Source organism: Crotalus tigris, unplaced genomic scaffold, assembly GCF_016545835.1.
Source record: "Crotalus tigris isolate CLP2741 ecotype Arizona unplaced genomic scaffold, ASM1654583v1 scf7180000023608.1681014, whole genome shotgun sequence".
In the NCBI taxonomy this organism is placed as follows: domain Eukaryota; kingdom Metazoa; phylum Chordata; class Lepidosauria; order Squamata; family Viperidae; genus Crotalus; species Crotalus tigris.
The window spans coordinates 1,253,407-1,276,750 of record NW_024100075.1 but is presented as its reverse complement, the minus strand read 5'-3'; the positions used below and the strand labels follow the sequence as shown (position 1 = coordinate 1,276,750).

General features: G+C 35.9%; 1 protein-coding gene and 1 long non-coding RNA gene across 3 annotated transcripts in view; one reads left to right on the top strand and one right to left on the bottom strand.

The window, feature by feature from the left end:
• The window catches only part of GMDS (GDP-mannose 4,6-dehydratase), a 273,055-nt gene that overhangs the window by 23,620 nt on the left and 226,091 nt on the right, over nt 1–23,344 (bottom strand). The gene's annotated exons all lie outside the window — the stretch shown is intronic.
• LOC120297274 lies at nt 482–22,979 on the top strand. The gene is made up of 4 exons (XR_005553755.1): nt 482–2,946; nt 4,773–4,861; nt 8,482–8,847; nt 18,702–22,979. It is a non-coding gene; the product is annotated as an uncharacterized LOC120297274 (long non-coding RNA).

Sequence of the window (23,344 nt, the reverse complement as noted above, 5' to 3'; positions counted from 1 at the left end):
TAGAAATCTATCTAAATCAGAGGTGGACAACATGCAACTTTTGACCTATTTTGGACAGCCCTCTACAAATGATTAGCTCAGATTTCTGGTGAAAGATATCTGTTTCTTCCTGGCAGCCTTCTCTTGGGGTACACACACACACAAATGTAGAAAGGGAGGTTGTATCAGAAAGAGGGGAAAAGAGATGTGTCCAAGTAAAATGAAAGTCCTCGCCTTCTTTTGCTCTCATCCTATTCATTGTGTATCCTACTAAATATTATCCTATTTATATATACTGCTCAAAAAAATAAAGGGAACACAAATGTATAGGATCCTATGCGTTTGTGTTCCCTTTATTTTTTTGAGCAGTATATATAAGTTTTATTCAAAGTTTTAAAGAAAATGAAACTAATACAAACTAATACAGAATTTAAAAAGAAACAAAAATACAGAAAAAAGATTTAAAAACAGAAGCTTCCGATTTCTTTTGCAGCAAATACAAATATGATCACAAAATTATCTCTCACAGAACTCTATGATTACAAAAAAGTTACTTTTTTCTATTATCCACTTTTTTATAATAATCAAAACCACAAATCTTCTTTTTCTGTTTCATGCAAAAAGCCCCCTTAGATATAACCCTGAAGGAATGACGCTCTCAAAAGTTTGAGCAGGCTTAAAGCAACCTGTTTAGCTTTCGCCCCAAACCTCAGTGTTATAAGAAGCAAATTATGCAATTCTTGTCACCGCCCCCACTTTTTGTTTTATTGTATTTTGCTTTGTTTTAGGGATTACATTGAAATCCAAACCCCTTTCAAACAAAGCACTTGTCTCTTTTTAGTCACTTGGTATACACCTTATGGCTTAATGCCAAACTTCCAACAGAATTTTGCAAGCTCATCACATTTAATAGAAACCTTTTATAAATATAGCTCCCAGAATGTTTATATTCCAGCTTCAGTCAAATTATTATTTTTTCTTTCAATATATTTCTGGATACAAGATAGAAACTGGTTATACAAAATGAACAGTTAAGTTTTTTCCCCCTTTACTCCTGACTTATCCCTCAAACTCTATAGCTGTAGGACTGTCTATTTAACTATTATTCCTCTCCGGGTCCTAAACTGGGTTGCTGGCTGGAGCTGACATGATAGCAGGAGTAGAAACCTAGCCAAGCAGCCTTCTCCTCTTTGTCACCTATTAGTGATGGCCCTGGTTGATGGTCTTGTGAATTATTGAGTGACTGAAGTAAATGGATTAGGTCTGCAAAATTTTGGCATATGTCATTAGGAAGATTAAGTCTTCTCTGCACCAAAACCAAATGGAAAAAAGATGATAATTGAAGAAATACTTCAAGATAGTCAGCTCTATTTGTAACTTCTTGGGTATCTTCTTGAAATGTAGCACATACTTATCTATTTTGACAGAGCCTGGTCAATTATTTTTCTTAAAAGCCATTAATCTGTCATGGAACCAAACTGATATCACTATGATGCTACTTATTATTAGTTATAATTGCAAAAATCTAGCAATTTACATATAATCTGCATACTTCCAACAATCATTTCCATGTCTTCATATAATAATTGAATATTATTGTAGAAATAGACTAAGGGGTGCTGTGAATACAATATTGACTGAACTGTAGAATTAATGACATTTGAGTCAAAGTAGATGCAAGTATTTCTCTTAAACAACTTTGAAAACAATTCCTAATATGCTCCAGGCTTCACATACATGCATGCACGCATGTGCGCACACACACAAACAGGTTTTGTAAAAGCACATCCTGGACCATTCATAACTGCTCCTCGGAACATTTCTCTCAGGACACAATTATTTTGGCCCAACAATGAACTTTTACTTGAGACTGGTCATAATTAAAATGTCCTTTATGCTGTTAATCTAGAATAATTGTTGACAAAACTTTAAGGAAACATTTATGACTCATCCTCTGATTATCACCCAACAAGACTTCTGCAATGCCCTCTACGTAGAATCACCCTTGAAGACCCTTTGGAAGCTACATTTGGTTCAAAATGCCCTGGCTCAAATGAAGACAAATGAAAACGGTTATTTTATCCTATAAAGTTTTACATGGTTTGGCACATAAATTATATGTAGGACCAACCTTTTCATATAAAATGGGCTTGTCTGGTAGAGATTTCCCACTGTATGGAAATAAAGACAGGTGCTTTTCTGTTCTGGTCCCCACCAGAACAGCATCTTTAAAATTATTCTTCTTCCCTCCCTTTTTAACATTTGAATTTAGTTGTCCATGCTGACTTTTCAAAAATATTGTTTTAATTAAAAATATAAACATGAAGCTGATATGTTGCAGAGTGCATCTACTGCATCTTCTATTATTTATACTTACAAGCCAACAAATCAAGCGTTCCACAAGCATTACTGAAAAATATAACAAATGAATAGCTGGAGCCCGGCAGTTTGCTTGCAAATGTAGCTGTATGCTTAAGAGAAAATTACAAGTACAAGGTAAGATAGTAGAGCATCCTGTGAGGCTAGTGATGGTACGTAGGATCAATTCTACCACTTTGCGTTTTAATCAATGCGAGTTTTGTAATAGTCAAACTAACCCATTTTATGAGACAATTCAGGACACAGTCTTAAAAATTAAGTTTCTAACCTGCCTATGTATAACTGATTTAAAGTCAATTTTTGATATAGGAATATATTTTACAGTTACTGTATACAGACATACAGTACACACAGCGCATTTGTACTTTGCATCAAAGAAGCCTTCATTGGCTTCAAGAGAAAGAATTTCCCAGAAAAAAAAAAACAATGAATGCACTATATACATCTTAAGCAGTTAGGCAATGACAATCAGTGCATTATTGAGATATTTGCAAGACAGAGTACAGTTGGCCCAGAGGTGACCTTTTCAAAGAATGATCACACCCAAGACTACCTAAGCACTATTGCATCACAACTTGAAAATAAAAGGTAAGAAACAAAGAAGTTCAATGAGAAGAGAAGTTGGCTAGATATTCAATGGAGCTGCCACCCAAAGGATTAGATTTAGCTTCCCTCTGCCAAGTGTTGCCATGCAGAAGATTTCATGCAAGTTAGGACAGAGAATTACTTAATTTAATTTGCCTGACTTCCATCTTCCCGGTAGATGTAAGCGAAGGACAGGCATTTTAGTTCTCCACTGAATAGCCCAGACAGGAACAACTGAGAAAGAAGTTACTTGTTATATCAATGCAATGCACTTTCTTGCAGATTATGATCAATTGGCAGTTCTTTGCAGAATGCGGCAGATCACTGTTCCAATAATAACAATAGCTTGGGTTTTTTTGTTATGGTAACTGTTTGCTAGTCTCTGCCATTTTCTCCTAGAACAGAATACTGTACGTACAAACATTAGTTATGGATGTGGACAAATGTAGTCAAAGTACATTATATAAGTGCACTGAAAAAATCAAAATCACAATCAAAAAGAAGGAACCGGCATCAGAAATGATGCAGTCAAGTTTTACCATGCTTAACATTTTACTCAGCTGAAGAGAGGGAAAACTTCCTTTTCAATTTAACAACTTTGAGGAATAAAATATTTATGAAGTTACAGCTGTAATTATGCACTAATAATTCTTGTGTTTGTCAATTTATTGCCATTATTGATCTTTGGATGATCTCTGGATTTTCCTACCCCCTTCAATTACAAATTGTGCATATAATGGTGCTCCTGATGCAGAACCACTGCTTCATAAATAAAGAAGTGTTGATTAATTGCTGAAGATAAATATTAAGTGTACAGATGTAACCAAACTGTAAGATTTATCTATAAGGTAAACTTGTTACCTGTTATGTGCAAATCTGTTAGTAATCTGCTAAAGCTGTTACTTTGCCCATTAAATTGTAAAGTATCCTTCATTTTGCTTGGCATCTCAAAATGATACTCCCTTAATTGTTCTCTGGAATGTTGTACCTTCATTTGAAATGTATTTAGTCTATTATGCAATTGATCAAGAAAAAATTAGCAGCAGATTTTTTTTTTTAGATATGTTTATCTACTATTTAGGGCACTTTTTATCCTGACTAATAACAAGTTTAGATGGTTGAAAAAGCAGTGTCAGAAAATACAGTCTCCAAGCCTTCCAAAACCTTTTGAGCCTCCAGATATTTGTGGAGTACAATTCTCATGACTGCTGCCCATGTTGAGATGCGCTCATGAGAAATGAACTCCAACATTATCTGAAGGGCTGATCTAAAATGTTGGTCTCACCATAGATATAGTCTCCTAAAAGCATTCCAAAAACACTGATTATATAGGAGAGGGGCTAGAGTTACTGCTGCAATAATGTTATTATATGTATGTATGTTGCAGAATTGATTCTTACTCAGAAAGGTAGGGCTCGAGATATCTTTATTACAAAGATCTGCTGCCTCTTGTCACTCACACTTGCAACCTTCCTGATCTGTCTTGACAAGTGGAGTTACCAGAAAGAGGGGTTTTGCATATGCCTTGACTTCGTATAAAGTGAGACATGACCTCACATACGTGGGGGTAATTTAGAGAAAAGAAATAGAATGCCATCCTGCATTACTGTTGAACGCATGATCTAAGAATATCATAATTGGAAGAGGACTATTAAGGCAACATGTTTCATTTAGTAACCTAGCAATGTTTCTGATACTGTAGGAAAGTTTTAAAATCCTTGAAGTTCTCCTTTTCATAGTGTTTTTTTTTTTTTAAAAAAATCCTATTCTATACTTATGTGTCTTTTGTATCCTGACACTTAGTGAATTATTTAACTGGTTCTTTGTAGGTTTTATTCCTCTACGGTTTTGTACTGCTGTTAACACTGAATACTGGCTACAATATATAACAACCTGAAGGAATTCTTCTTCTTCTAAGGTATGGGGAGTATCAGGTGTAAGACTCACAGATACTATTAATTGGCAGCCAAAACCATAAAGCATGTATGTAAGTTGATTCCTCTCAAAGGTACATAACGTAATATGGGTAGCCAAGCTTCTTTCCTCTGAGGAGAGAGGCATGGATATTAATATGTTTTACATGAAGAATTATAAATGGCGCAATGCTCTTGCTCAAATTATTTGGGGCCCAAAGCAAATAATATAGAGGGGTATTTTCCTTTCTTCTGTCTAATTTAAATTGAAGTATTTCAACTACAGCATTTGCCAAATATAAACCCACATTTTTCAGAATCAGTGATATGGTTTTCATATCTCTGATTATTATATGTGAATTGAATTTTAATAATTTTTTTTGGTGAATTTTTAGTGAACATTAATATTAAGTGAATATTAAGTGAACATTTATAGCAGAATTATTCTACTTGAATTTTTAATGACTTTATAAAGCTATTACTTTACAATAGCTTGAAGCAAAACAGCCAAGTTAATAGAAAAGAGGACTGAATTTAACCTGATCATAATTTGAATTGTTAGTAGGGTCTCTCAATGGAGAAGATCCCTTATATTCTTGAAGAAGAATATCTATTAACTTGTTTCAGGATTTGCCCAAAATGGAACAAAAAATAATTAGTGCCAGACTGAAAGTAATAAGAGAAACACTTAGGTATGTATTTTTTGTAAAGGTTAAATTAATAATAGATCTATCCTCTAAGTCAGGGGTGTCAAACTGCTGGCCCACGGGCCGGATGCGCCATGCCAAAACCACACCCATCCCATTGCCAGCAATGGGAAAAAAAGTCGTGATAGTCGCAACATGTCACGTGACATTGCGGGATTGACACCCATGCTCTAAGTTGATAAAAGAAAACATAGCAGAAGTTAGCAGGCTCCTAATTAAGACCCAGATGGTTGCAATAGTGAAATAAATCTTTTCAATTTGCAATTATCAGTGTTATATAATTTTATTGAACTTTTCTGCCGCAATTTGACCAAGAATAAATGAATAAATCTGCTAAATTAAAAAAAAACACCCTGAAGTTTATGTAGTTTGCAAAACAGAAGACTCTCTTCTTCCTGAATTTTTCTTTTTGGCTTCTTTTGCTCCTTTGTTGAATTGTTTACATTTATAAACGCAGCAGGTACATTTGACTATTTTTACAAACCTTTAACTGAAAGCAATGCTATCATAAACAAATATCATGGATAAATATTCCAAATAAAAACGTTTTTCTATTTTTTTAAAAAAAATATGATTTGCAGAAAATGTCCAAAATATCCACATCAAAGATTCGTCAGAAAACAATGGCCAAACTTTACATATTTGCCCATTTGCTTTTGTAAGCTAATGTCCTGAGATGGTTAAGCAGATGATATTGAAATCGTAGCTGCAAAGACAATGTAGATGAAAATAAAGCAAATATGAGTAACCCACAGGGCCAGGGCTTCAGGCCAACCCCAAATTGGTTCCTTATATACCATCAACTATAATTCCTGAAGACTGGCAGTGTGGTTTCCTATCTTTAAATGGCCATAAAAATAACACATAGTTCTTAAAATAAATTTAATAGATTTTTTTAAAAAAATACTTTCTCCCCTAGTTTGGGAGAAAAATCAGAAACTCTTGGTAGTGCATATGTATATCACAGGCAGTCCTCGACATATGACCACAACTGAGTCCAAAATTTATGCTGCTAAGTGAGACATTTGTTAAGTGGATTTTGCCTCATTTTACAACCTTTCTTGCCATAGTTGTCAAGTGTATCACTGCAGTTGTTAAGTCAGTAACACGGTTGTTAAGTGAATCTGACTTCCCCATTGACTTTGCTTGTCAGAAGGTTGTAAAAGGTGATCACATGATTCCAGAACACTGCAACTGTCATAAATATGAGTCAGTTGCCAAGTGTCTGAATTTTGATCACGTGACCATGAGGATGCTGCAATGCTTGTAAGTGTAAAAAATGGTCATAGGTCACTTTTTTCAGTGCCATTGTAACTTCAAACAGTCACTAAATGTGTATTAGGACTAATGTGTATTACCCCCTCCCCTTCCTCATGTTGCAGCTTAGCACCCCAACAACCCCCTGCTTTCAGTAGAGACCTTGGCCATTAAACTGGAATTTAATTACACAAGACAGGGGACAGCCACTCAACCCAAATTTAGATTATACCAAAGCAGGATTTAATTTGTGATGCTATGCAGGAAAGAAACCTGGGGCTGGTATAATAATTTCATCCAGATTTTAGAAGTCATATAACTGAGCACTTCCATTTTTAAATCAGAAACTTCAGCCACCATTATTCAGGTGCAACTTGGACTTATTTCATTGGGGCTTTATATAATGGCTTGAGTAAGTGTTTTGAGGCACTGCATAGAAATCAGCACTTCATAATTTAGTCCAATCTCATTCCTTCCGATCCATTTATATGCCTATCTGAATAAGTCTAGAAAGTTCAGAAATTTGTTACATGATATGAATTCCATAGTTGATAGTGATTAGTATGATTTATGATTTGCTCCACTGTATGGTTGATTGAAAGTGGGCCATTAGATAGTCTGTTATCTTGTTAATGTAACTTCATACTTCCACGGCTTTCATATGTGTGGAGAGAAAAATGAGACCAACAGGATCTTACAAGAACCTTCTGTACATATTCTCCATCCATATTTAGTAGCAATAATGTGAATATTTTCTTACGGAGGGAGGTTAATGTCTTGTGGCTACAGCTATTCACTGATTTAATTTTTGTTATAAAAACGATGGTAAAAATATTTGAAAAGAGCTTCAAACTGTGATTCCCATAGCAACCTCTTTGGAAAACTATACATCTCTGTAAGGGTTCTCGTTCTGAATTCATCTGGGATTAAAGTTGCTCATATATAATTGAACCAGGATAATTAACGTCAGTCTACACATGACTGAATTTAGGCCTAAGGAAAAGTGGTGCTTGCAATATGAAATTCAGGCTGCAGTGATTATGTAGTTCTATTCTATGTATTTAACCTAAGTGACTTGGAGCATGTCTGAACTGGAAATGGGACACATCAACACTTTTGCATTGGGGATGAAGGTGGCTGCAATGTGTTCCATTAGCTCGTGACTGGGTACAGCCTTCAGGCTTCTTGCAAATGCCCCAAGATGTTTAACTTTTGCATTGGTGTATTATAAGCATTCATGTTCGTGAAACATTACAGCTTCACAAAGAGCCATTTCATATCATCACCACAGAACATTTATACTGTAAAATACAAATGCGCTGGTTTTAATATAAGAGCTCACAAGTAGACTGCAGATTGTATCAAAATGTTTGTACCTGAGGATAATGCACCTCATGCACCATAATTGTGCAGCACCATGAATGCCAATATTTATTACAAATGTTTATGGATCACAAAGTACTTCATCAGCTGCTGCACATTAATTCTTGAGGAGGAGTAAGTAAAGGAGGAAACTTGTATATTTTTCCTTGCATGAATGGTTCCACTTAACTCAAAGAAAGATGATGCTCATCTAATGACTAAAAGAGGGTGTATGTGTTAAAACAGTCAGGTTGGTGGCCATGATTATGTGATTGAAGCTCATCTCTTTTTTTACGCAGGTTTTGGATATAAAAATGGGCAGAAGTTTGATTGTGTGGTTGCAGCTGCAATCTTGATTTTTTTTTTTTTTGCCCTACCTCCTAAAGATGCCTGCAATAAAAAATAAAATAAAATAATAAAATTAAAATAAAATAAAATAAAATAAAATACAGATATTTCTTGACTTACCATGGCAATTGAGACTGGAATTTCTATCGCTAAGTGGTGTAATTGTAAAGAGCAACTGCATTGCTTAGTAACAGCAATCCCTGTAGTCATATCCCTGTTAACTGAGTCTAACGGTGAGGCAATTTCCTGCAAGATTCCCGCAAACAAAGTTGAGGAAGAAGCCGGCAGGAAGCTGCAAGTCTACGGGCCACAAGCAGGTAAGTGGCTGTTGCCAAATAGGGAAGGGAATGAAGAAGTTTGCGGGGGCATGGAAGAGAGGAAAAGGTAAAATTTAATTTAGAAACCAAATGCTTAATTTTAAATGTTCATAATTGTACAGAATTCTACTTTCTTTTAATTAGCATAATTATGGTCTGTAGTGCAGGAAACATAGTTATAATAACACTGACATAATTTAGTTCCATAGTATTCAGTTCATCTGTTTCTTTTATCTTACATATATGGTGTATAAATATATCATCCCAAGACATACAGAGATATATTTGGATTTTACTATGAGCATTAACAGAGAAACACTCTTGGATAGAATATGATTCACCGGACGTAACGGTTGGTAGTTTAGGTTTCGTTAATATCCTCAAAGAAAGTTTATACTGTGAACAGTTCAATGTATATAATTTTTATTGCTTTAAAAAGATTCCATCCTTTCTTTGAAGGAACAAATGTGAATGGGTAATGTAAGCATTAAACCATGAACATATATTACAAAAAAGAAACATCTCAAGCCAACTTTTGACTGAACTATAAATAGAAATCCATATATATTTGAAACAGCACAACTTACAGATTAAAAGAAACGCAAAAGTAGAGTGGCTTCAGATATGCATTTGGAATTCTGAAGCTACTGGCTTTGCCAGGCAGTATGTAGATCGTTAAAGCTAAGGATAACACTTTACTGCTTTCAGAAATAGGCTTTTCAACATCAGTTTATGTGGTGTTAACTACATAGATGTGCCTATAAGGTCATTAGGAGCTGAGCTTAGTTTGAAGGAAACTAATTCTTACATTAGTCAATTATTTTGAGATCTGAGTATAACACTGAAGAAGCCTTTGGCTGTTTCAGATTCCAGGATCTCTAATTTTGCGTGGATTGTATTATGGAATTTCTGTTCCCCACAAACACAATATTTTTTCATATGTGATATGATGCATTTTTCTCTTTCAGAAGTTGCTTTTACAAGTTAACTTAGCTAGGCTTGCCAATTTAATTAAAACTGATGAAATCAACTAAGAACATCTTCAATCATATGTTTGGACATAATCATAATGTGGGCATTAACATGCAATGATGCACCTGTATCTTTACAATTATTTGTCTTCATGAACAATTATATGTGTTTCCTGTGAAATCAGCTTAGATAGAATGATGCAACGAAACTAAAAGAAAAAGCCCTCCCTAGTATAAAACATTCTTGCAAGAAAACTGAGAAAAGGAAGACTGAGAAAAAATTCACTTAATGAGGACATAAGTTGTAAATTGCATTTAGTAAAGAAGTTTGAGCATGTCTTTGAGAATGATTGTATGCCTTCTATACCGGTAAGAGTAGTTGAAGCAGCATGGAGGCAACTATAATTTCTTTTGTTCCTAAAATAAATTATCTGATTCAATACAATTACATGGTTCTGACTTGTGGTTAAAATAGTCCAGATCAACCAAATTTCAAGTTAGGGTTGATTAAGTTTGTTTCAAAATCATCTCTCTGAATTTAGCTTCTTAATTAAGTGCTAAGAATACCAAGACTAAATGACTTGACATTTTTTACTCCAAACACCAAGAAGCTGTCCTTTTCACAAGGCCAGAAAACTTTCTGCATGTTTCCCACTTCACATAAATATCTTCGGGTGATGGGGAGAAAAAAAAAGCTCTTGATACAAAAAGAAAGAGTTGGTTCATGAAATCAATCAAAAAGCCTGGCATTTCTATCTTATCTAGTTGAAACCATATAATTCAGGAATTAAGCTGCCCTTAAGGTTTGCTCCTCCCCACATTGAATTACATTCAATCATGACATTTAAAAAAGCAGTCCCTGAGTTAGCAGCCAGATGTTATCATTAGAGGCCTTTGCTTATAAACTGATGTTGAAACCTGAGCAGTTGATGAGACTAGCTAAGCAGTTGTACCTTTGACCCGATTGCATTAAACTTGCCCTATCAATTTAAGCTTAGTATAAACACTATTTCCCAGAGTCCCTCATGACTTCAGTGGTGAGAAGAAGCTGACTAAGCCTAAACATTTTTTAACAGCAATCTTGTCTTACAACACCAAGGGGATTTGCCATGTATCTAGGGCTTTATAAAACCATATGAACATGCTGAAAGAATTAAAATCCCTTAAAAAAGAAAAATTGATGGTGACAGTCCTTTTTGAAAACCAGTATGTAGGATGTCAGCACAACTTGGAAACTAGCCTAATATAGTTTTAAAGAATAAGATGAATCTATGCATGTTTCAAACGGTTGCTCCTAAACATTTTTTTTTTAAAAAACCCTTTTTCAAATAATTAGTGTATTTCTAAATAAATTTTAATCTAGTTTTTCCGGGGGCCAGATCAGGAATGACAGGAGATACGCCTTCCTTATATTTGATTTCAGTTGTTTACAGTTTTATATTTTAGCGGTCAGTAACAGATATACATTCAAATAATAAAATATAATTATATTTACATCCATTTATTAAATACCATGACATATCCTTCACAATGTACCTTTTTTTACAAGTAAAATCAAAAGTTTTCCCCATTATTAATCTTATTTCAACTGCCCATTCAGTTGTCTCTTGTATTTTTAAAAGGATATTTTCTCATAGCTTTGCATTCTTATTTTTTTTAATACTCTTTCATGATATATTATTTATTGTTAGTCAGAAAGAGGAACTGATTAAATACACAGGTAATCCTCAAGTTCTAACCATTCATTCAGTGACCATTCAATGTTACGATAATGCTGGTATTGTGTGGCATTTATGACATGCTGGATATTCTCGCCATTGTATCACACGATCGTGATTTGGGAATTTGGCAAGTGGCTCCTATTTACAATGGTTGCAGTGTCCCATGGACATGTGATTGCCATTAGTGATCTTCTCTGCTGGCTTCTCACAAGCAAAATCAATGGGGGAAGCCAGCATGAAAATTCACAAGTTGCTTCTGTAAGTCATTGCCAACGCTTTTTCTCCCCAGGGATCTCCCAAGCATCTTAACAATAACAATAACAACAACTTTATTGTCACTTTGAATGTATACCAATCGGCATACACCGAAATGAAATTTCGTTGCACACAGCTCTCAAAGGGCCACCACCTCCGATATATGCCCCTTGTTCATGGCTTCCAGCTGAAGTTTCAGATTGGCCATTTTAATCTCTAGGGAGCGAACGATGTCAAACAGGACAGATAGAAATGGAGCTCCGTGTGGATTAGCCCTCAAATTAGATTGTATTCCTGCACGACAACCTTGCCTCCTTTCCTTTTTTTGATCCTGACTCTTCCACCTTTTCCTTAAAGAGGCCTTGCTTCTTTTGGCCCCTGGAGCACGTTGCCGCCGCCACCAACTCCTCCAAAAGCCTCTTTCTCTTCCTCTGGGCCTGCCGACAGCCTCATCCAGTTCCTTCGCTCCATAAGCTCCGGGACCTCTCCTTCTCTGCCTCCCTCGGAAACACCCTGAGTTGCAATAGAATCTGTCGCTAGGCCAGCAGTCAGATCTTTCTGCCGGCAGAACAAATTCAAACAGAGCCAACGATTTTTAATGGTCTCACCAACAGTTCCGAAACAGCTAGAAACTCGCCATGCCAGCAAAGATTGTCAGTTGTATGTTACCTTAGTTCCACCACATTGCTTAAACACATTAAAACCTTCCCGATCATGTGGCCTATATCCCTTATATCCCTCCTAAAACATTTCACCTTTGAGAGCTAATGCAGCTGCAGCCGATCCAGGCGCCGCCATCTTAGAACTTAGAATCTTGTATATTGTAACACTTCCTTACCCACCTACACTCCATAGCACAAGGCACTCACAACTCCTTGTGCTCCCTAGTGCTCACCCATTGCCCTCGCCAGTCTGCCTGGGCTTTCTAGCACCAACCTGTGGCCCTCACTGGCCTTTATGATTGGCTTTGGTGCCTGAGTCTTATGGAAGTTGCATTCCAAGGCATCCAGAGGACCAGCCAGATTGGCTATACCTGGTATATAATAAAATTGTCAGAAATGGATAAAAATAAATATGTCAAAAGTCTTCTTTCTTATAATTACTACCTTGCCTCATATAGTGGGAATACCAAGAATAGCCATTGGTAGAGACGTCTTTCAGAAAGTTTCTTTCTTTGTGACTAACAAAGCAGGACAAAGTAGGCCGGAAAACTGCCAGCATAATATGATTGCACTGGCTAATACCCTTCAACAATTAGATACTTTCTTTTGAAGTAACTGAAATTTGTAGATCATGTTCAAAGGCAGTCCCATGTACAAATATTGTAATAACCCAAATTGTTCTTTCATGACACCTATTTCCAAAGTTCAAATTATTTGTTGTAACTGCAAAAAAATGAAGGGAAGGGAAAAGGCAGTTGAAGCAGGAAAATGAATGGTTTTGAAAAAGTTTCTAATTCTTCAAAGAAATAATTGGAATTTCTGTTTCTTATACAAAAACACTATTTCACATGTCCTACTGAAGAATATCCATTCATAGAATAAAGATGCAGTTTAATTGAAAACTACAAAGATACCCCCCTTTTCTCTTTATAAACCATGTAAATTTATAGCTAGCGTTTCTCAGCACGAAATTTAGCATTGGTGAAATAAACCATTTCTCCCTACCTTCACTTCTGTTATTGTATTTACTGTGCTATTCTACATTCCAAATTTCAAAGGGATATGTCATCTGACGGTCATACCCTGGCCTCAGGTGCTATTTACCAAGTTCTTTTTAAAAATGTATCTTTACACGGGCTACATACGAAGAATCCACTTAGTTTGATTTCCATAAATAACTCTGATGGCTTCATTTCCTGCTCTTCCTCAGATTTTCAAAACCGATTATTAACATGAAGTCTGTCTAATTGGAGCTGCAGTACTTTTGCAAATTTAATTATTTCCACTAAAATTTTAGGCACTTTATTTTTATGATAGCTCCACTTTATAACAAACACTGTGGTTAGGCAATCTAATATAGCATGTCAATCTGTATACTCTAAATTATATCTTTGAAGCAGCTACATACTTATAAGAATCAGTTTGAGACATGTTAATGTTATAATGCTATACATCTCTATTCATAACTGATTCTGGCCAACACCTTGACTTTTTTTTTCTTTTTTCAATATAATTGTATTAAGAATTGTAATTAAAGTAGTAAAAACTAAGACAAACTAAGAGAAAGAAAAGAAAATGGAAAGAAAAATATAAAAGGTACAGGAAAAAAAGAAAAACAAAAGAGAATATAACATAGAAATAACTTTGGGAGGCTTACAATATAATAAATGGATAAAAGATAATATAAAAGACTTAAAAATAAAATAATGATATGATATGATATAGGATATGATACAATACAATATAATATAATGAAGGGACTTCCAACCTTCACCACAACAAGTGTAAACAAATTCACCCCCTAAGGTTAAAAACAGATACTTCTTCATCCCATATCTCATCCTTTGTCAATAATCAAATCTATAACACATCAACTTCTCAATTCTGGAGTTAGTACAAAGTTCATAAAAGGTTGCCAGAATTTTGCAAAAAAAAAAAAAAATCTTGATCAAATAAACCAACTTTACATTCCTTCCTTTTACTTTTGATGGTTCCTTCCACGTATTCCTTCCTTTTATTTGTCAATTCAATCCATTATTGTTATAGGATATGATTTCTCTTCAGTTCCCTTTTATCTTATTTTACAGATTTATTTTGTCTTTCTAAAGTTCTAATAAGAAAATAAGAAAACCTTTTCCAGATCATTCCCTTGGTTCATCATTGTATTTTACTTCTAAAAAACTTCAATCAGTTTCTTTTCTATATCTAGTAAAGTGTTCTTTTCTATTCTCTTGGCTTGTCATTTGTAATTCTACATTCTGTACTTTATCTTATCAGATAAAATTTGTTCCATATTTGTCATTTCTTCACTAACATCTTTTAGACTGTCTATTCATAGAAGCAGACGTCATTACTGACAGTGTTGATATTGTAGTTACTACAATGATCTCCTTTTATATTTCCTTTGTTTTATATCATTCTGTAACTCACAGTATTAATTGAAATCAGGTTTTTATTTTTTCCTTCTGCTTAAAATCTTTAATCCCCACTAGTATCCAGTTTCTAAAATCATCACTTATATTTTGTTATGACTTGCAATTATCAGGATAATCAAAATCCTGAGAAATTGTTTATTTTTTATAGTTAATGCCAAAATCTTATAGTAAAAGTCAATATCTAAATAGAAAATATCTAACAGTAAAAGTCAGTATATAAATAACTTCATGTGGGAACATAGGAAGATGCTTTATGCTGGGTCAAATCATCTACTAAGATGCCAGCATCTCCCAAGGGTCTTATGTATTTTATTTTCTATTTTACACTGAGATGCTAGGGATTGAATGTTAAATACAACCAAAAGAAAATTAAATATTGATGTGTGGAGGAATGTTTGCCTTTGAGATGCTTGGAGTTTTTTATTGTTCTATATATTTGTTGTATTTTTACTGCTGTTTATAAATCATCTAAGATTGTGATATATAAATTGGTAGCCACAGAAGCTCAATCAATTAACTTATGGAAATTGTCCCAAAATCATATAGAATGACTTATAGAGGTCTTTCATCTATGTCTTGCTTTGGTTCAAATCTGATTAATTTTAGCAGCTGTCCCCATTCTTTTTTTGAGATAAAGAGTCATCGAGTCCAACCCCCTGCTCAGGCAGGAACCGTACACCAGTTCAGACAAATGGCTGTCCAGTCTCTTCTTAAAAACTTCCAGTGTTGGAGCATTCACCGCTTCTGGAAGCAGGTTGTTCCTTTGGTTAATTGTTCTAACTGTCAGGAAGTTTCTCCTTAGTTCTAGGTGGCTTCTCTCCTTGATTAGTTTCCATTTGTTGCTTCTTGTCCTGCTTTAGGCGCTTTGGAGAATAGCTTGACTCCCTCTTCTTTGTGGCAACCCCTGAGATATTGAACACTGCTATTATGTCCCCCCTCGTCCTTCTGTTCATTAAACTAGACATACCCAATTCCAGCAACCGTTCCTCATATGTTTTAGCCTCCAGTCCCCTAATCATCTTTGTTGCTCTTCTCTGTACTCTTTCTAGAGTCTCAGCATCTTTTTAAAATCGTGGTAACCAAAACTGGATGCAGTATTCCAAGTGTGGCCTTACCAAGGCATTGTAAAGTGGTATTAATACTTCACGTGATCTTGATTCTATCCCTCTGTTAATGCAGCCCAGCACTGTGTTGGCCTTCTTGGCAGCTGCAGCACACTGCTGGCTCATATTTAAGTGATTGTCTACTAGGACCCCAAGTTCCGTCTCACAGTTACTACTATTGAGCAAGGTACCCCCTATACTATACCTGTACATTTGGTTTTTCTTGCCTAAATGTAGAACCTTACTTTTTTCACCATTGAATTTCATTTTGTTAGATAGCGCCCAGTGTTCAAGTCTGTCCAGGTCCTCCTGTTCTTACGCTTGTCTTCTGGAGTGTTGGCTATTCCTGCCAGCTTGGTGTCATCTGCAAATTTGATGAGTTTCCCATCTATCCCCTCGTCCAAATCATTGATGACGATGTTGAAGAGCACTGGGCCTAGAACAGAGCCCTGGGGCACCCCACTACACACTTCCCTCCATGTAGATGCAGTTCCATTGAGGACCACACGCTGAGTATGGCTTGTCAGCCAGCTACGAATCCATCTGGTGGTGATGCTGTCTAACCCATATTTTTCTAACTTATCGAGTAGTAGATTGTGATCTACTTTATCAAATGCCTTACTGAAGTCCAAGTAAATTATATCCACAGCATTCCTCTGATCCACTAATTTTGTCACTTGGTCAAAGAATGCAATACGGTTTGTCTGGCATGATCTGTTTTTGACAAACCCATGTTAGCTTTTAGTAATGACTTTGTTTGCCTCTAGGTGTTCACTGATTCATTGTTTGATTATCTTTTCCAGAATCTTCCCAGGTATTGAGGTCAGGCTGATAGGTCTGTAATTTCCTGGATCTATTTTTTTTTCTTTTTTGAAGATGGGAACTACATCAGTTCTTTTCCAGTCCTCTGGTAGTTCCCCAGTGCTCCAAGATCTTTGAAAAATATAGTTCAGTGGTTCTGAGATCACATCTGCCAGTTCCTTGAGAACCTTGGGGTGTAATCCATCTGGTCCTGGTGATTTGAACTCGTCTAGGCTGGACAGGTGCTCACTTATCATTTTCTTGCCCATCTTAACTTGTTTCTATACTGTTTTTTTTATGGCACTATTTTTGATAGGTTGGTCTGTTTTTTTCCCTTTGTGTAAAGACAGATGCAAAAAATGAGTTAAATAATTCTGCTTTCTCCCTATTGCTAGTCACCTTCTTACCACTTTCACCCACTAATGGACCAATCGTTTCCTTCACTTTTTTGTTATTTTTGACTTTGGTCGCAAGCCTTAGTTCATTTTGAGCCTTGGCTTTCCTCACTTTGCAGGCTCGGGCTATTTGTTGATATTCTGATTTAGTTATGTGCCCCTCTTTCCACTTTCTATACTTGCCCTTTTTATCTTTCAATTTGTCAGAGAGTTCTTTATGAAGCCATGCTGGTTTCTTTTGAGAGCTGTTATTTTTCCTCTTTGTTGGTATTGAGCTAGATAATAGCTTCTATTATCTTGCTTTTCAAAATTTCCCAAGCTTCTTGCATTGTTTTCCCCTGGAGGATTCTCATCCATGGAATCCTTCCCAAGCCCTTTCTAAGTTTATTGAAATTAGCTCTCTTGAAGTCCAAGACTCTAGTTTGACTATGTTCTATTGCTTGTGCTTCCATAATGTTGAATTCCAATATTGCATGATCACTACCTCCCAAGGTTCCTGTGGCTTCAACACCTTCTATCATTTCATCTCTGTTAGTGAGAATTAGATCCAAAATGGCTAATCCCCTAGTTCCCTTCTCTACTTTTTGGGAGACAAAGTTGTCTGCTAGGTTTGTCAGGAGTCTGTTTGATCTTCCACTTGGTGCAGAGTTTGTCTCCCAGTTGATGTCAGGGTAATTAAAGTCCCCCATTACTATGGTGAATAATTGCTATTCTTAAGTTTAAAAAGTGTGACAGATAAGTCAAATCAATAAATAAACTATATCATGGTGGACTGAACATGACCCTTTTTTGCAGAGCTAATGAACATAGCTGAAATAGAAGCAGTGAAAGGATCTGCTTCTCAGAACAGCTCTTTGGATGAAGGAAAAGACTAGATCACTTTTGTTTGAGTCCATACAGATTATTTATGTGAAGAGATAATAAAAAGCATTCTCCAATGGGTATGAGAGATCTGAGGGCCAAAGAAATACTAATCTTGCCTAAGTGATGCTTGGTTTTAACCTTTTAAAGAGAAACTGAATTTGCTTACTTCTTTATTAATTCTTTTAGGGAGTGCTTATTACTGATTTCTTTCAAGTTAAGAACTTTCCCCAAAATATGTTGTATTACACTGGGAGACTTTTCTTTCACCCTGGATGAAAGAAGCTCTGAGTAACTTTTAAAGTTAATAAGAGTAGCTTTAATTTTTGGAAAACAGAAAAGTGAGGATTAAAATGTTGATTTTGGAAAGTTAAGAGATTAGGTGGACTTGAAAGAATATTTCCTGTGGGGTGCTTAATTTTTTTTTAAACAATAAATGAAGTCTTTGATATCAGTTATAAAACTCTGTGAAAGTTTTACTGGTTGGAAAATAAACAGGTGATAAGAGGGGGCTTGAAGGAGAGAATGAAATATTATTCTTAAAAGGAAACAGACCCATTAATAACAGTATTTGACTATAGAAGAAATTAAAGGAACAATTGTTTGGGAACAATTTACTAAGGCTGTTTATTTGTATCTTAAAAAATTAGGTTATACTTTAGCAAAGGATATACTGAGGAACAACAGATTTTATTGGACGTAACAAGGACTGAAACTGATGGACTGGTGGTTTGGAGTTCAAAAAATTCTGGACTCTAAAAATGGTATGGAAAAAAGATGTTGTGGATCTCAAAAATTTATTTAAAAATGCCAGAACATGAGAATGATACAGAAAACAATGCCAAAATGGATTTACAAGTAAACCAGAGGAATGACCTGGAAAGAATTAATACTTTGGATTTACAAAAAAAAAAAAAAAAAAAAAAAAGTGTGGAACCAAGGAAACTTGCTAATATTTTAAATTATTAAATTACCTACTATCTGCAAGCCAACCATCTGTCTCAGTTACTATAAACTTTTTTTACAGTAAAATTTGAGTATTCTACATTTGCACAATCAAATCAAATTATCATTACTGTGGTTTTCCATGGATAGGTTAAGGCCCTTAAACTTTACCAAGTATTTTAAAGGAATATGATGTATAAATTTAAAATGCCAAACATAATGGTCAGCCTTCATATGTCTGAAGCCTCTGTAGAATTTGACAGAGAAGAGAAGAGAAGAGAAGAACAGAGAAGAAGCATGACATGCTAAAAACTCCAGGCAATTTGCTCTGCCAAAAATAGGAAGCTATTTCAGTTGTCTGTCATTGCAATCAATCAGCAAAGTGTGTGGAAAGGCACTTAACTATCTACGTTGATGGAGTAATAGAAAAAAGTGGCTTCATACTTTTGACTTCTGGCCATTAAGAAACACATGGAAAAATGAGTGCTGAAACATCTATAATAGAGTTTACTTATATTCCAAGAAAAGTTTTGGAATTTTGGAAGCTAGTTGGTGCATACACCGAAAAGAAAAACTGATTTGTATCCATGCTCTTTTCTTCTCTGCTTTCAGACTATGAATGCACTTTTAAAGAATTCGCAGGAAACTGATATGGACATGTTTTTTAAATGACCTGCTTTTTGTTCCTCATTGCCCAAATTTCTGCCTATGTTGGTGTCGGGGTACTTCAATTTGAAGCCTTAAATGCATGGATACAAATCAGTTTTTTTCCCCAATGTATGCACCATCTGGCTTTCAAAATACATGAGTCATTTCTTGTGTGGTTATAGTTGTGCACATTTAGAGAAGGCTGGAAATAATCTTGCCCCTCTAGTACTGTAAGTCCCTAAATTTAGTGCTAAATAAAATCAAGCTCAATCTACAAACCATGATTTAATTTTATCTGAATTCATTTTTGGCCTGTTTCACCTCATCCAGAAGAAAATAACTTTCACACACTGGGACAAGGCAACAATGCAGTTCTGCATAGTCCAAAATGCCAAAGTACAATCAGCATATTCATAATATTTCAAATTGATAGATGACCTTTTCCAATGCCTTCATGTAAACATTAAAAAGAGTGGAGACCAAATTTTGTAGCATCCCACAACTCTGTAATCACTTGGCCAAACACTTGTTTCCCACCTCTGGTTTTAGAGATAAATACTGTTATGATATATCTCTCTTCTGCTTTAGATGTTTTGATGTGCCTGACTTACTTGAATCCCAACTTACATAGCTATACGCTTCCACGTTGCCACATTATATCCTACTTAAGACTTTCAAATCTGAATAATTTTGTCAGCAAAATGCTGTGCACAGACATCATCCAGGAAATCTATCTACTAACATTTCTGAAAAGGGAGTTGCCATCCTAAAAGAGATTGATGTATGGCGGTTTGCTGATGCAATAAGGAAGTTCCATTATGTCCATGGTATAGGCTTCAGTGTGAGCTTCATTTGTTATATTGCTCGTCAACTCTAGGTATTTCTTCTTCATTTCTTCTACAGAAACTCCTGAGTAAACCAAAAGACTAGCTGGGATTAGCTGACAGAGAGAGACTGCTCAGAAGCAATCATATCAAAAGGCCTGGATCATCTATAGATTCTATTGTCAATGGCTAAGCAGGCATTCAGTGGAACTCTCCAAATGCTTGCCCGTATTTATCAGCATCTATCAGATGCTGGGTGAATCATCTTAATGAGCCTTCTTGTCACATTGATAGGTGACACGCAATCTCATCTGGACTAGTTGAGATCTGATCACAGCATGGGGTTAACTGTAATGCTCTCCATGATCAAAATGTTCTGGCACAAAGACAATGTCTAGCATGTGGCTCCCTGAATGTATTGGGCCATAGATTACTTGAGAAAAGCCTATGGTTCCATGGATCCCACAAGTTTCTTCAACCTGACATCCAGGGCATGGAAGCTGGATCCACTTAAGACCAAAGTTGTACAGACTTCAACACCAGTGTAAAAACCAGGTTCAAGAGCTGAGGTCTGTACTACTGCAGGTCCCTACTTCTGCAGATACTCTAGTTTATCCTTGCTGCCCCAACTTACTATACAGATATCCATATCCCACAGTTCAGGAGAAGGATATCTGTTCACAGGTAAGATGTCTTGTATGATTAATATTACCTTCCTCAGCCTTGGTGTTGTTAAGTTGCTGAATAACCTGAACATTTAGAGGGAAAATCTCTGAAGCGATGACATCACTGATCTTGTAATATATGCCAGGTTCAGTAATATATGCCAAATATGCATGTTCATTTACCACAAGATTGAGAATGAACAAAGTTTTATTACAAATGCAACTGGCGTACACCATCAGCAATCCATCAGTCAGGTTTAGACCATTGAGTTGGAAGTAGAAATTGACAGCAAATTTTTTATTTTCTTTCCTCCGACACAACAAATCTAGTGTTTCTCACTATATCTTCCCTGACCAATCAAAACTTGTATTAGTCTGTCTCTACCCTCAGTAACACGATTTTTGTATCGTTCATTCACCAGAACCTTTTCCCAATTTCTTGACGGCCACATATAATAGTCAATAATTGGGATACATCAATTATCAAACTGATGCACCAACCACCCCCCAACTCTTAGGACAAAAAGGCCCTGCTTGTTCTGTCACTGCAGATGGAAGCATCTTCCCACCAAAGATAAAAAGCTAGAGATCCCACCTCACTTTTTTCCTTAAAGCACATGGAAACCACACACCCTCTAGATTTTATTTCAGAAATCCATCAACTAATACAGACCTACTTTTTGACCAGTCTTCAAATATCTTCATTTTCTTTCTTTTCTGCATGGCATGTACAGCAGAGGTCCCCAACCTTTTGGGCACCAGGGACCAGTTCCACGAAGAAAAGTTTTTTTCATGGACCGGAGAGTATGTGGGTTTGTGTGCTGCCTGCATCCCACGGATGGGGCTTTGCTTGTTTGTGTGGCCCAGTTGCTGGCATACCGTGGCCCGGTACCGGTCAAAGGATCTGGGGTTGTAGACCCTTGATGTCCAGTATGTAGGGTGAAAAAAAGCTATTAATTCAAACCTGACCCAAAATTCTTAGCCAAATTATAGATAGCATCTACTGCAGACTTTTTTGTGTTTTTATGTGATGGTAAACTATACTAAAATAAAGAAAAAATATACTAAGCAGGTTTATAATGCCCGGATATTTTTCTGTCTCCTCTTTCCTATTTTTAAAAGCATCTATTCATGAGAAAGTGATATTCGAAAATAGTAGCTTGGCAAAATATTGGTTTCTTTAAGAAGGATGAATTAAAAAAACAAAACAAGGTTCTATAGTTAGCTACACACATTACTTCATCCAAGGCCTCATATATTATTTGTATATGTATCCTGGCAGGAGAAGGATAGTGAAAGAGATTTGTCACACAAGTCAGAATCTAGTTTCTTATTCTCAGTTGGGGCTGAAGATTCTGACTTCAGTAATAAATGTTTCTAGCTGAGATAAAAGTACTGACAAACACATTTTATTTTGATTAATGTATACTTTAGAGTCCTGTGTGAAATATACTTATTCAGTTAAATACATATAGGAAAAATTTTATTTGCATGACACAGTAAGATTGCCACGCATATTTACACATATTATATCCAATAAACATGTCAGGGAATGCATTTGATCTTACTGAATGGAAAGCAAGAGTAGGTATCATTGCATACAGTTTTTTGTTTTGTTTTTTTAAAATAGAAAAGTATTACCAGCAGTTGGAAAAGAGACAGCCCAGAAAGGTTTGCCATATCCGGGTTTTCTGATTGTGAGTTTAATCTCAAAAATGATCTAAGACAGTGGTTCTCAACCTGTGGGTCAGGACCCCATTTGGGGTCGAATGACCATTTCACGGGGGTCGCCAAACCATGCTGTCCGCCATTTTTTTCCCTTTTCCCTAGCTGTCCTACTCTCTCTTATTGGTGGCCACACCCACTTGGGGGTCACCACAACATGGGGAACTGTATTATGGGGTCACGACATTAGAAAGGTTGAGAATCACTGATCTAAGAACTGAATAGCTACTTAGTTGGAGATTCTTCTGTTGAAAGGCAATTTATTATCTACAAATGAAGGCAAGATAGACTGGATCTCTGGTCACATGGATTTTCACACGTTGTAGGATTTAAAAGTCCATTTCCCCTTCCCCCTCCAGCTGACAAGTTTACAGTCATTGAAAGGTAAGCACAATAACATAAACAAGTGTAAAACCTCAGAGTGGTTAGACATAAACAGCTTAGGTTCTTATAGCAAAGCAAAATACCATATCATTAGAAACCCTT